General features: G+C 45.8%; 2 non-coding genes and 1 pseudogene across 2 annotated transcripts in view; all 3 read right to left on the bottom strand.

The window, feature by feature from the left end:
• The window catches only part of LOC135849598 (large subunit ribosomal RNA), a 4,974-nt gene extending 4,009 nt beyond the window's left edge, over window positions 1-965 (bottom strand). The window contains exon 1 of the ribosomal RNA XR_010559591.1: window positions 1-965. This exon is cut by the window's left edge and continues 4,009 nt beyond it. This is a non-coding gene — a ribosomal RNA (large subunit ribosomal RNA).
• Window positions 966-1,448: 483 nt separating this feature from the next.
• Window positions 1,449-1,606, bottom strand: LOC135849599 (5.8S ribosomal RNA). Its single transcript, XR_010559592.1, has one exon. It is a non-coding gene; the product is annotated as a 5.8S ribosomal RNA (ribosomal RNA).
• A 279-nt stretch (window positions 1,607-1,885) lies between these two features.
• On the bottom strand, window positions 1,886-4,443 carry LOC135849601 (small subunit ribosomal RNA; annotated as a pseudogene).
• Window positions 4,444-10,000: the final 5,557 nt, after the last annotated feature.

Below are 10,000 nucleotides of genomic sequence, written 5' to 3'. Positions count from 1 at the left end.
GAAGGGACGCCCCGGGAATGCGAACGTCCGGTCTAGATCGAGTCTAGAACGTGTACTCGGAACGCTATCTTCCCATATGTGCCGAAGCACAAAAATTACTTTCATTTCGCCTAGTCGGGTTTCGTTTGTATAACGCCGACTGATGCTTGCGCACCAGTCGGCGACACCCTATGACTCGCGCACACGTTAGACTCCTTGGTCCGTGTTTCAAGACGGGTCGGAAAGAGGCCCGAATAATCGTTACCGACCGGTACCGACGATCAGGACAAGTCCCCATCGCCGGACACCATTCTTATACCGTCGGGCTAGCTAGCTCGGAACTGACGCATCGCCAAACTGATCCGCCGAAACGAATCAAACTGGTCGAACTGAACGTCGGCCCTTACAGAAACCAGCACCAAACGGGTCGCAACGTCCGATTTTATACGGCCGACGAAAAATCAAACCGACGCGCAGCACCTACAAGAGGCACACGCACCGGTCCTGAATTCGCCGGCCCGGATTCACGGGCTCTGTCCGTTTACCCCCGAACGGTTTCACGTACTATTGAACTCTCTCTTCAAAGTTCTTTTCAACTTTCCCTCACGGTACTTGTCCACTATCGGTCTCGTGGCCGTATTGTAGCCTTAGATGGAGTTTACCACCCGCTTAGGGCTGCACTCTCAAGCAACCCGACTCTTAGGAGAAGCTCTCCCGTTAACCGACGCTGATCTCTACGGGCCTGGCACCCTCTATGGGTCGTGGCCCCGTTCAAGGGGGACTTGAACCAGCATCAGTTAGCGGGATAATGAACTCTCCCGAACACCACATTTCCTTCGTACGGACGCGCCGAAACGCGCCGCAGGATTCGGTGCTGGGCTCTTCCCAGTTCGCTCGCAGCTACTAAGGGAATCCTGGTTAGTTTCTTTTCCTCCGCCTATTAATATGCTTAAATTCGGCGGGTAATCTTACCTGATCTGAGGTCGACATGATTAGTTGAAATAGTGGTCTACTGCAAAATTAAGCCGATTATTTTTGCGAGAACGCACGTTCGAAATAAAAGTTCGTACAATTTCGCTTTCCTCGTCGCTGTGTACAACGCAATAAAATAATAAATAATAATAATGCGAGCAACAACATATCATAGACGGGTGAGCGAAAAGTACTTTGTGTGCCGCCTGTGGCTGTGTGCTCGGCAAATCTTAAAAGACTACCGATCAACGGCCACAATGGACACACAATTCGCGCTTCGCTCAGCTATTGCAGACTATTTCATCACAGCCGTTGTCAGCGGCCACAAATTATTCGACAGACTCGGGTGTCCCGTGCACAGATGCACCGCACTACCAGGGACTACCGAGACGCTGCCCACTAGCGCCGAATATTTCTATTCGGCGCACGTTCTCGTTTAACATTGTGTAGCGTGCGTTAAGGCGACTACAACAACATTTTGTGTGTATCATATATACCGACCCTCAGACAGGCGTGGCCCAGGACTCTTCGGTCACAAGGGCCGCAATGTGCGTTCGACTAGTCGATGTTCGCATAACCTGCGGATTACACGACGACGCGCAGTTAGCTGCGGTCTTCATCGATCCACGAGCCAAGTGATCCACCGTTCGGGGTTTTCTGTACAATCAAAGCCAGTTTGTGTACGTTCTATTTAAATATAATAAATTTCTTTTTTATGTCCGCGCGCGGTCGCCCAGAAGACGATCGCGCAACAGCGACATTATAAATAACAACGTTGCGCCGGAGGCAAACAAACCGCGTGAACGGTAAGTCTACTCGGCGCGTGAACAGACCGTATTTATTATACAGTAAGTCCACCGCTTTATTATTCCGTCTCTTCCACGTGAACATACAGATATATGCTCACGATACAGAGAACGGATAACACAATCGTTAATGATCCTTCCGCAGGTTCACCTACGGAAACCTTGTTACGACTTTTACAATCTCTAAACGGCCGAGTTCGGTCATCTTCCCGGCGGCACGAATCGGCGGTCCTGAAAGGCAACGCCGCCGCGCCTCGGTCCGAAGACCTCACTGCGGTCGTTCAATCGGTTGTAGCGACGGGCGGTGTGTACAAAGGGCAGGGACGTAATCAACGCGAGCTGATGACTCGCGCTTACTGGGAATTCCTCGTTCACGGGGAATAATTGCAAGCCCCGATCCCTAGCACGAAGGAGGTTCAGCGGGTTACCCGGATAGCCTCTCGGCCCGGGAAATATTTACACGCTGATTCCTTCAGTGTAGCGCGCGTGCGGCCCAGAACATCTAAGGGCATCACAGACCTGTTATCGCTCAGTCTCGTGCGGCTATGTTAGTCCGCCGCCTGTCCCTCTAAGAAGAGTTTAAGCTTATTAAGCCGGCGGTAGCCCTAATTGGTGTCGTTTACCCACTGGTGACGGCCGTGAATAAACGAAACCCGCCAGCCTCGCGCGCCAGATAAACGAATGTTGCCACCCGCTCACCGGACGCGTAAAACTGACGAATCTCAAATACCACACAACCGCCAGTGACAGCAGGCTGACACTTTCGGGGATACCGTTTTGCCGGTGACCGCGGCGCTCGATATAACCGCACATCAAACCCAGAAGAGACGAACAGTGTTGCCACAGTCGCCCCAACGGAATTTAACGCGAATTACACCGAACATCCACGGGCGACAAGAACCCGCCTAGTTAGCAGGACAGAGTCTCGTTCGTTATCGGAATTAACCAGACAGATCGCTCCACCAACTAAGAACGGCCATGCACCACCACCCACCGAATCAAGAAAGAGCTCTTAATCTGTCAATCTTTCCGGTGTCCGGGCCTGGTGAGGTTTCCCGTGTTGAGTCAAATTAAGCCGCAGGCTCCACTCCTGGTGGTGCCCTTCCGTCAATTCCTTTAAGTTTCAGCTTTGCAACCATACTTCCCCCGGAACCGAAAAGCTTCGGTTTCCCGGAAGCTGCCCGCCGAGTCATACTAGAAACAACGGCGGATCGCTAGCTGGCATCGTTTACGGTTAGAACTAGGGCGGTATCTGATCGCCTTCGAACCTCTAACTTTCGTTCTTGATCAGACGAGAACATACTTGGCAAATGCTTTCGCTTCGGTTCGTCTCGCGACGATCCAAGAATTTCACCTCTAACGTCGCGGTACGAATGCCCACGCCTGTCTCTGTTGATCATTACCTCCGGTCCCGAAAACCGGCCAACGATCGTGACCCGAACTGAACGCTTGAGCCCCGAACCGCGTAACGAGAGCCAACAAGAGGACCGTTAGCGGACGGGAACGATCAATCGGAACGCGACCGACAGCCCGCGCACGGAAGCGGACCGCTAGGGTGACGACTTCACGCGCTGTGGGCAGCGTAGAGGCGGGACCGAGGTCTTGTTCCATTATTCCATGCGACCATATTCAGGGCTGTATGACGCGCACCGCGAAGGCACGCGCCTTTTTCGAGCCTGCTTTGAGCACTCTAATTTGTTCAAAGTAAACGTGCCGGCCCGCCGTACGCCGCGACAACCGAAGTTAGACGCCGACGCACGAACAGGATTTATCGGCGGCCGCCTCCCAACAGCCGAAACCAAACGTATGAACGCCGGCCGAACTGAGGGAACGTGTCCGCCTGCCGGCAGGACGTCCCGCTGGCACGCCGGGAACTATCACTGCTCGCAAATCAACCCGGTACGGCACTTAGCCGACCGAGCCGACAAGTCGAGCGAGTGGTCCGACGCCGCGAGGACACAGATCCGACTACGAGCTTTTTAACCGCAACAACTTTAATATACGCTATTGGAGCTGGAATTACCGCAGCTGCTGGCACCAGACTTGCCCTCCAATTGATCCTCGTGCGACCAATGTTTTACAGTGTACTCATTCCGATTACGGGGCCTCATTTGAGTCCCGTATCGTTATTTTTCGTCACTACCTCCCCGTGCCGGGAGTGGGTAATTTGCGCGCCTGCTGCCTTCCTTGGATGTGGTAGCCGTTTCTCAGGCTCCCTCTCCGGAATCGAACCCTGATTCCCCGTTACCCGTTACCACCACGGTAGGCGTCGAACCTACCGTCGACAGTTGATAAGGCAGACATTTGAAAGATGCGTCGCCGGTGCTAGGACCGTGCGATCAGCTCAAAGTTATTCAGAGTCACCAAGTCTTTGCGCGGGCCGTTTACGACGCACCGTCGGAACGATACGCCGCCTGGCCGGTTTTGATCTAATAAAAGCGTTCCTTCCGATAGTCGAGAGGACGCAAGAGACTTGCGAACCAACTCGACTGATGGGCGGAACTCTATCGGCATGTATTAGCTCTAGAATTACCACAGTTATCCAAGTAACGTGGGTACGATCTAAGGAACCATAACTGATTTAATGAGCCTTTCGCGGTTTCACCGTACTGGACGGCTTGCACTTAGACATGCATGGCTTAATCTTTGAGACAAGCATATGACTACTGGCAGGATCAACCAGGGAACCTTTAAGAAAAGGTCACCGTTCACGCTAACGACCGCCGCTGTTCCCGATTACTACGTTGTAATAACCGTAGCGACGGCGTCACTGTGCAACGTGTGCCGACCAGCCCAGCAGTTCGGACTACTTGGTCCGTACTGCGTGCTGCGCACATTTTTACAAAACGTGGTATTCACCCATAACGAAGTTTTCTTCCTCTACCTGTGTCTCGTTTCTTTATGAACCGGTCGACACAGCAAAAATTAATCTCGTTACGGTGCTACCGCCGTATGATAAAATTTTATCGTTCTACTTTTCTCACCTTCAACACATTTTACCGGAAACGGCTTGTTCTCGATGTTATTCACAGGGAGAGCGCACCGATTCCGTTTACAAGTACGAACAGCTTAGCTGCCGACTTACACTTCTTCGAACCGTATATTATACGGCCGTTAACGTAACGTTATGCACAGCCGCGAACGGCTGCACAACGTACCACCAATCACCTTTCGTCGGCGGTAGGAACCAACAACTACTGGAGCAAAAATGCTTCCGTGTTAACCGAGGGTTACAACGGAAGACCGTTAACGTACTCGTCTACTGACCAACAAAACGTCGGACTGTAAGACGTAACACGAAATTTTGCATCACTAACGTCGGTAGATCCCTTTTACAGGTTACCACGGGAGATGCAAAACTCGAATACGCGCTGTCAACATCCCTAAGGACTATTAGGTGCGTAGTGTGCTTGAAAGTGTGGAGGCTTTACAGGCACTACCGACCACTTTCGAAAAGGCACACTACACCACATATATAAAAGATGAAGTCCTTAAGACATCATTCTAAAAAAAATTGCTTTTACAAATAATTCTTACTTAAGGAAAAAATATTCAATTTGCCGGGTGAAACCGCCATAATTGGCACTGAACAAAACAGGCTCGTAACCGTTTATGATTTTTCCTATTTTAATTGACTTATTCCGCGCGACAGCGACGGATTGTCGACTGCATTCGTAATGAACTCACAGGTGAGAAAACTGCTCGGCGACAGAGACCGATCGCAGACCATACTCGCCCGGGGCTTACGGGTGAGAACGCGGCCTGCTTTACATATAAAAATTGAAGTCCTTAAGATATATTAAAAAAAATTCGCCTGCACAAAGTATTTTTAAGTGAAAAAAATATTCGATTTTCTGGTATTAGATGTGTAGCGTCTCGGAAAGCGGCGGAGGCTTTACAGGCACTACCGACCGCTTTCCTTACCGAACGAGGCTTTTCAAGCACTACGGACAGCTTTTCAATCGGAACGTGCGGAGGCTTTACAGGCACTACCGACAAATTTCCGAAGAGGCAACACTACTCTCTATATACAAAAGTTGAAGTCCTTAAGACATCATTCGAAAATATTCGCCTGCACAAGGAATTCTCAGCTAAGGAAGAAATATTCGATTTTCTGGTATTAGATGCGTAGCGTCTCGGAAAGCGGCGGAGGCTTTACAGGCACTACCGACCGCTTTCCTTACCGAACGAGGCTTTTCAAGCACTACGGACAGCTTTCCACTCGGAACGTGCGGAGACTTTACAGGCACTACCGACAAATTTCCGAAGAGGCAACACTACTCTCTATATACAAAAGTTGAAGTCCTTAAGACATCATTCAAAAATATTCGCCTGCACAAGGAATTCTCAATTAAGGAAGAAATATTCGATTTTCTGGTATTAGATGCGTAGCGTCTCGGAAAGCGGCGGAGGCTTTACAGGCACTACCGACCGCTTTCCTTACCGAACGAGGCTTTTCAAGCACTACGGACAGCTTTCCACTCGGAACGTGCGGAGGCTTTACAGGCACTACCGATAAATTTCCGAAGAGGCAACACTACTCTCTATATACAAAAGTTGAAGTCCTTAAGACATCATTCAAAAATATTCGCCTGCACAAGGAATTCTCAGCTAAGGAAGAAATATTCGATTTTCTGGTATTAGATGCGTAGCGTCTCGGAAAGCGGCGGAGGCTTTACAGGCACTACCGACCGCTTTCCTTACCGAACGAGGCTTTTCAAGCACTACGGACAGCTTTCCACTCGGAACGTGCGGAGGCTTTACAGGCACTACCGATAAATTTCCGAAGAGGCAACACTACTCTCTATATACAAAAGTTGAAGTCCTTAAGACATCATTCAAAAATATTCGCCTGCACAAGGAATTCTCAGCTAAGGAAGAAATATTCGATTTTCTGGTATTAGATGCGTAGCGTCTCGGAAAGCGGCGGAGGCTTTACAGGCACTACCGACCGCTTTCCTTACCGAACGAGGCTTTTCAAGCACTACGGACAGCTTTCCACTCGGAACGTGCGGAGGCTTTACAGGCACTACCGACAAATTTCCGAAGAGGCAACACTACTCTCTATATACAAAAGTTGAAGTCCTTAAGACATCATTCAAAAATATTCGCCTGCACAAGGAATTCTCAATTAAGGAAGAAATATTCCATTTTCTGGTATTAGATGCGTAGCGTCTCGGAAAGCGGCGGAGGCTTTACAGGCACTACCGACCGCTTTCCTTACCGAACGAGGCTTTTCAAGCACTACGGACAGCTTTCCACTCGGAACGTGCGGAGGCTTTACAGGCACTACCGACAAATTTCCGAAGAGGCAACACTACTCTCTATATACAAAAGTTGAAGTCCTTAAGACATCATTCGAAAATATTCGCCTGCACAAGGAATTCTCAGCTAAGGAAGAAATATTCGATTTCCTGGCTGAAACCGCTATAATCGGCCCTGAACGAAACGGGCTTGTAACTGTTTATGATTTTTCCTTGTTGAATTCATTTGTTCCGCTACAGAAACCGATTGCCGACCGTACTCATACAGGATTTACAAGCGAGAAAGCGGCTCCACGACAGAGACCGATCGCCCACCGTACTCCGTGTTCACAGGTGAGAAGGCTGCTTCGCGACAGAGACCGATCGCCGACCGTACTTGTACAGTGTTCACGGGCGAGAAGGCAGCTAGTGTATATTGAATGGTTGAAGTCCTTAAGACATCATTCTAAAAAATTCGCCTGTATAAATTATTCCTAATTAGGGCGATTAATTGCGTTCTTTCTTTCCAATTCATTTTTAAAAAAAAATCTATATTCTTAAATGTCATTCTTATGTAAAAATTTCTAGGTGGAATTTACATTTTCTCATTTCCTAATAATTATTAATTTTGATCTGTGTCTTCAATTTATCTTTCTTTCTGAATCTCGGATTCCTTGTACATCCTTCACTTCATCTGTTTCACGTCCTCATTATTTTTATCCACATTTTAGCCACACTTTACTGTTTTCCACTGTTCTTAACTTATTTCCTTTTTACTACGTCCTCTATGTTCAAATAATGCATTTGTCTGTGTCGTTAATCGCATCTTCCTTGAATATTCTTCCTCTTCTTTTAAACGTTCGAAGCTCGGTCGCCCAGATACTGCAAATATAGTTGAAGAAATTTGGTAACTTCATATATTTCGTTTTTTATAGTGCAATTGAGTTTAAATAAATATGTCTTAAAAAATAAATTTCGTTGCGACTAACTAATAAAATGGCTCTATCTATTGAGGGACGTGTGTACTATTAGATGATACATTATTTTCATGCTGCGTGTGTAGATGGAGCTAAATGTATCACGTCATAATATTCTCCTTCATTTTGTAATTTTGCATTGTTTTACCTCTCTATTCAGCCATCTCTTCCTCCTCGGCTCGCTGTAACTGTAGTCTCTGTTACGATATTAATTCGTTTATCAAAATGTTTTCTTTTCCAACGTTTTTTAACACAATGTAGCGGTCAATTAATTAATTGTTTATTAGCGAAATACGATGAAATATACTCGATGTTGATTAAAAGTCGTAAAAAAAAACTGCTTCCGAAAAGATTAAAAAGTGTAAATATAAAATAGACTGCGAAAAAAGATTGACGGAAATACGAAAAGACGAGTCGCAAAACAGCGTTTTTCGAAGTGACATAAAAAACGAACTAATGGCGACTGACGAAGACCAACAAGACGTTGACAATTAAGAGCTCAGCGAGCGAGTAATTTTGCTAACGTACCGAAAGCAGTAAATTTCCGGCATTTTTTAAAATTACATAACTTTAAAACAAAAAATCTAACTAAATAAACTAAATTAAAATAAACGAACGAAATTACATAAAAATTATGAAAATGAATAATTAATAATGTGCTTCTACTCTATTTTTTCCTTGTCATTTACCTTCCACATACATTCTATGTCACCCTTTGATAACATGTTTTATTTAAATTATCGATCTTTTCAGCTAAACAATCGTCCTTCTACTCTCTCTATGAAAACTCGGTATCCCTACTTCTTTTAGTGAAGCATTCTCGCGCATTTCCTTCTGCTTCTGTTTTTCCTGACTTCGAATTATTTTTATTCTCCATTCTTAAACGTTTAAGAACACAACTTTATTTTCTCCTTCTTCTCGTTTCTTGGGCTAATGTTCTCCCTGGAAAACCTATTAAAAAAAATAAAATAAAAAATAAATAAAAAACCTCCTTCGTTCTATGCATTTATTACGCGCGCAACTGAAAAACGCGATTGGTTTTCCCGACCTATTCTTGCTGTTTTTCGTCAATAGTATACCACTCCCCGGGAGGAGACCATCATTTATCCTAACGACTGGTTTTTCTCATAACTGTTTCGCAAATTCGACTTACTTTGTGACCGTCTTTTCTTTTGAAATTTTAATGCAAAAAAAAAACAAAAAAAAAAACGAATACAGGCTTTCAGTTTTTCACTATACGGCAATTTTCAAAAAGCAAATAAACAATCTGGATTTTATATTCGTGCACATCGGTTATCTCTAAAATTGGATGAGATAATTTAATCAAATAAGCACGCGCGCTTACACACGATTAATTTGAAATTTTTTGTGTTTAAAAAAGTGTTTTGTTATTACATCATTCCGGAAAAGTACAAACTGCTTTGTTTGATTTGTTTTATTTGAAGAATCATTTGCGACGCGAGTGTGTTGGGAAAGCTCTTATAGTTCCGTGTTCGTTTTTATTAATGAAAATTCTAATTATAATATTTGTACTTTTAACTATTCTGTTTGGTTTTTGAGTTGCTATTCGGTTTGCTTTTAGATATTTTTCACTGCACAGTGTTGGTTTCAATTGAGCGGGTGCGTATAAATTATTCTCATACTTTGGCTGATAAAAATTATTCTTATATGTATTTTTTTGCGCCTCTCGTATTCGAAATTCAATTGCAATATTCGTATAAACCAGTTGGAAATGTACACAGACGAATAAAATCGCCGCATGTCCTCCACGCATAATTTCCGCGCGGACGGGGACGGCGGGGTGGGGGGGGGGGGTTATCACTCGACGTTGAAAGGGGCTCTGATTAAAATGGGAACGAATTAGAGGCGGTACACGAGGTTCTCGATGTATATATTTTTTTTTTCGCAAAAATATAGCGAATGAAAGAGAAGAGTAAAATCACTGTGTACACTTTGCGTAAAAATCGGCGTAAATGAGTTTCCAGTGAATGGCAGGAGTAGGCAATGGTACCGGCCGGCTGCC

The sequence above is a fragment of the Planococcus citri genome, unplaced genomic scaffold (assembly GCF_950023065.1).
Source record: "Planococcus citri unplaced genomic scaffold, ihPlaCitr1.1 scaffold_14, whole genome shotgun sequence".
Taxonomy (NCBI): Eukaryota; Metazoa; Arthropoda; class Insecta; order Hemiptera; family Pseudococcidae; genus Planococcus; species Planococcus citri.
Note: the sequence above shows the minus strand (reverse complement) of the source record. Positions and strands in the feature narration are given on the sequence as shown.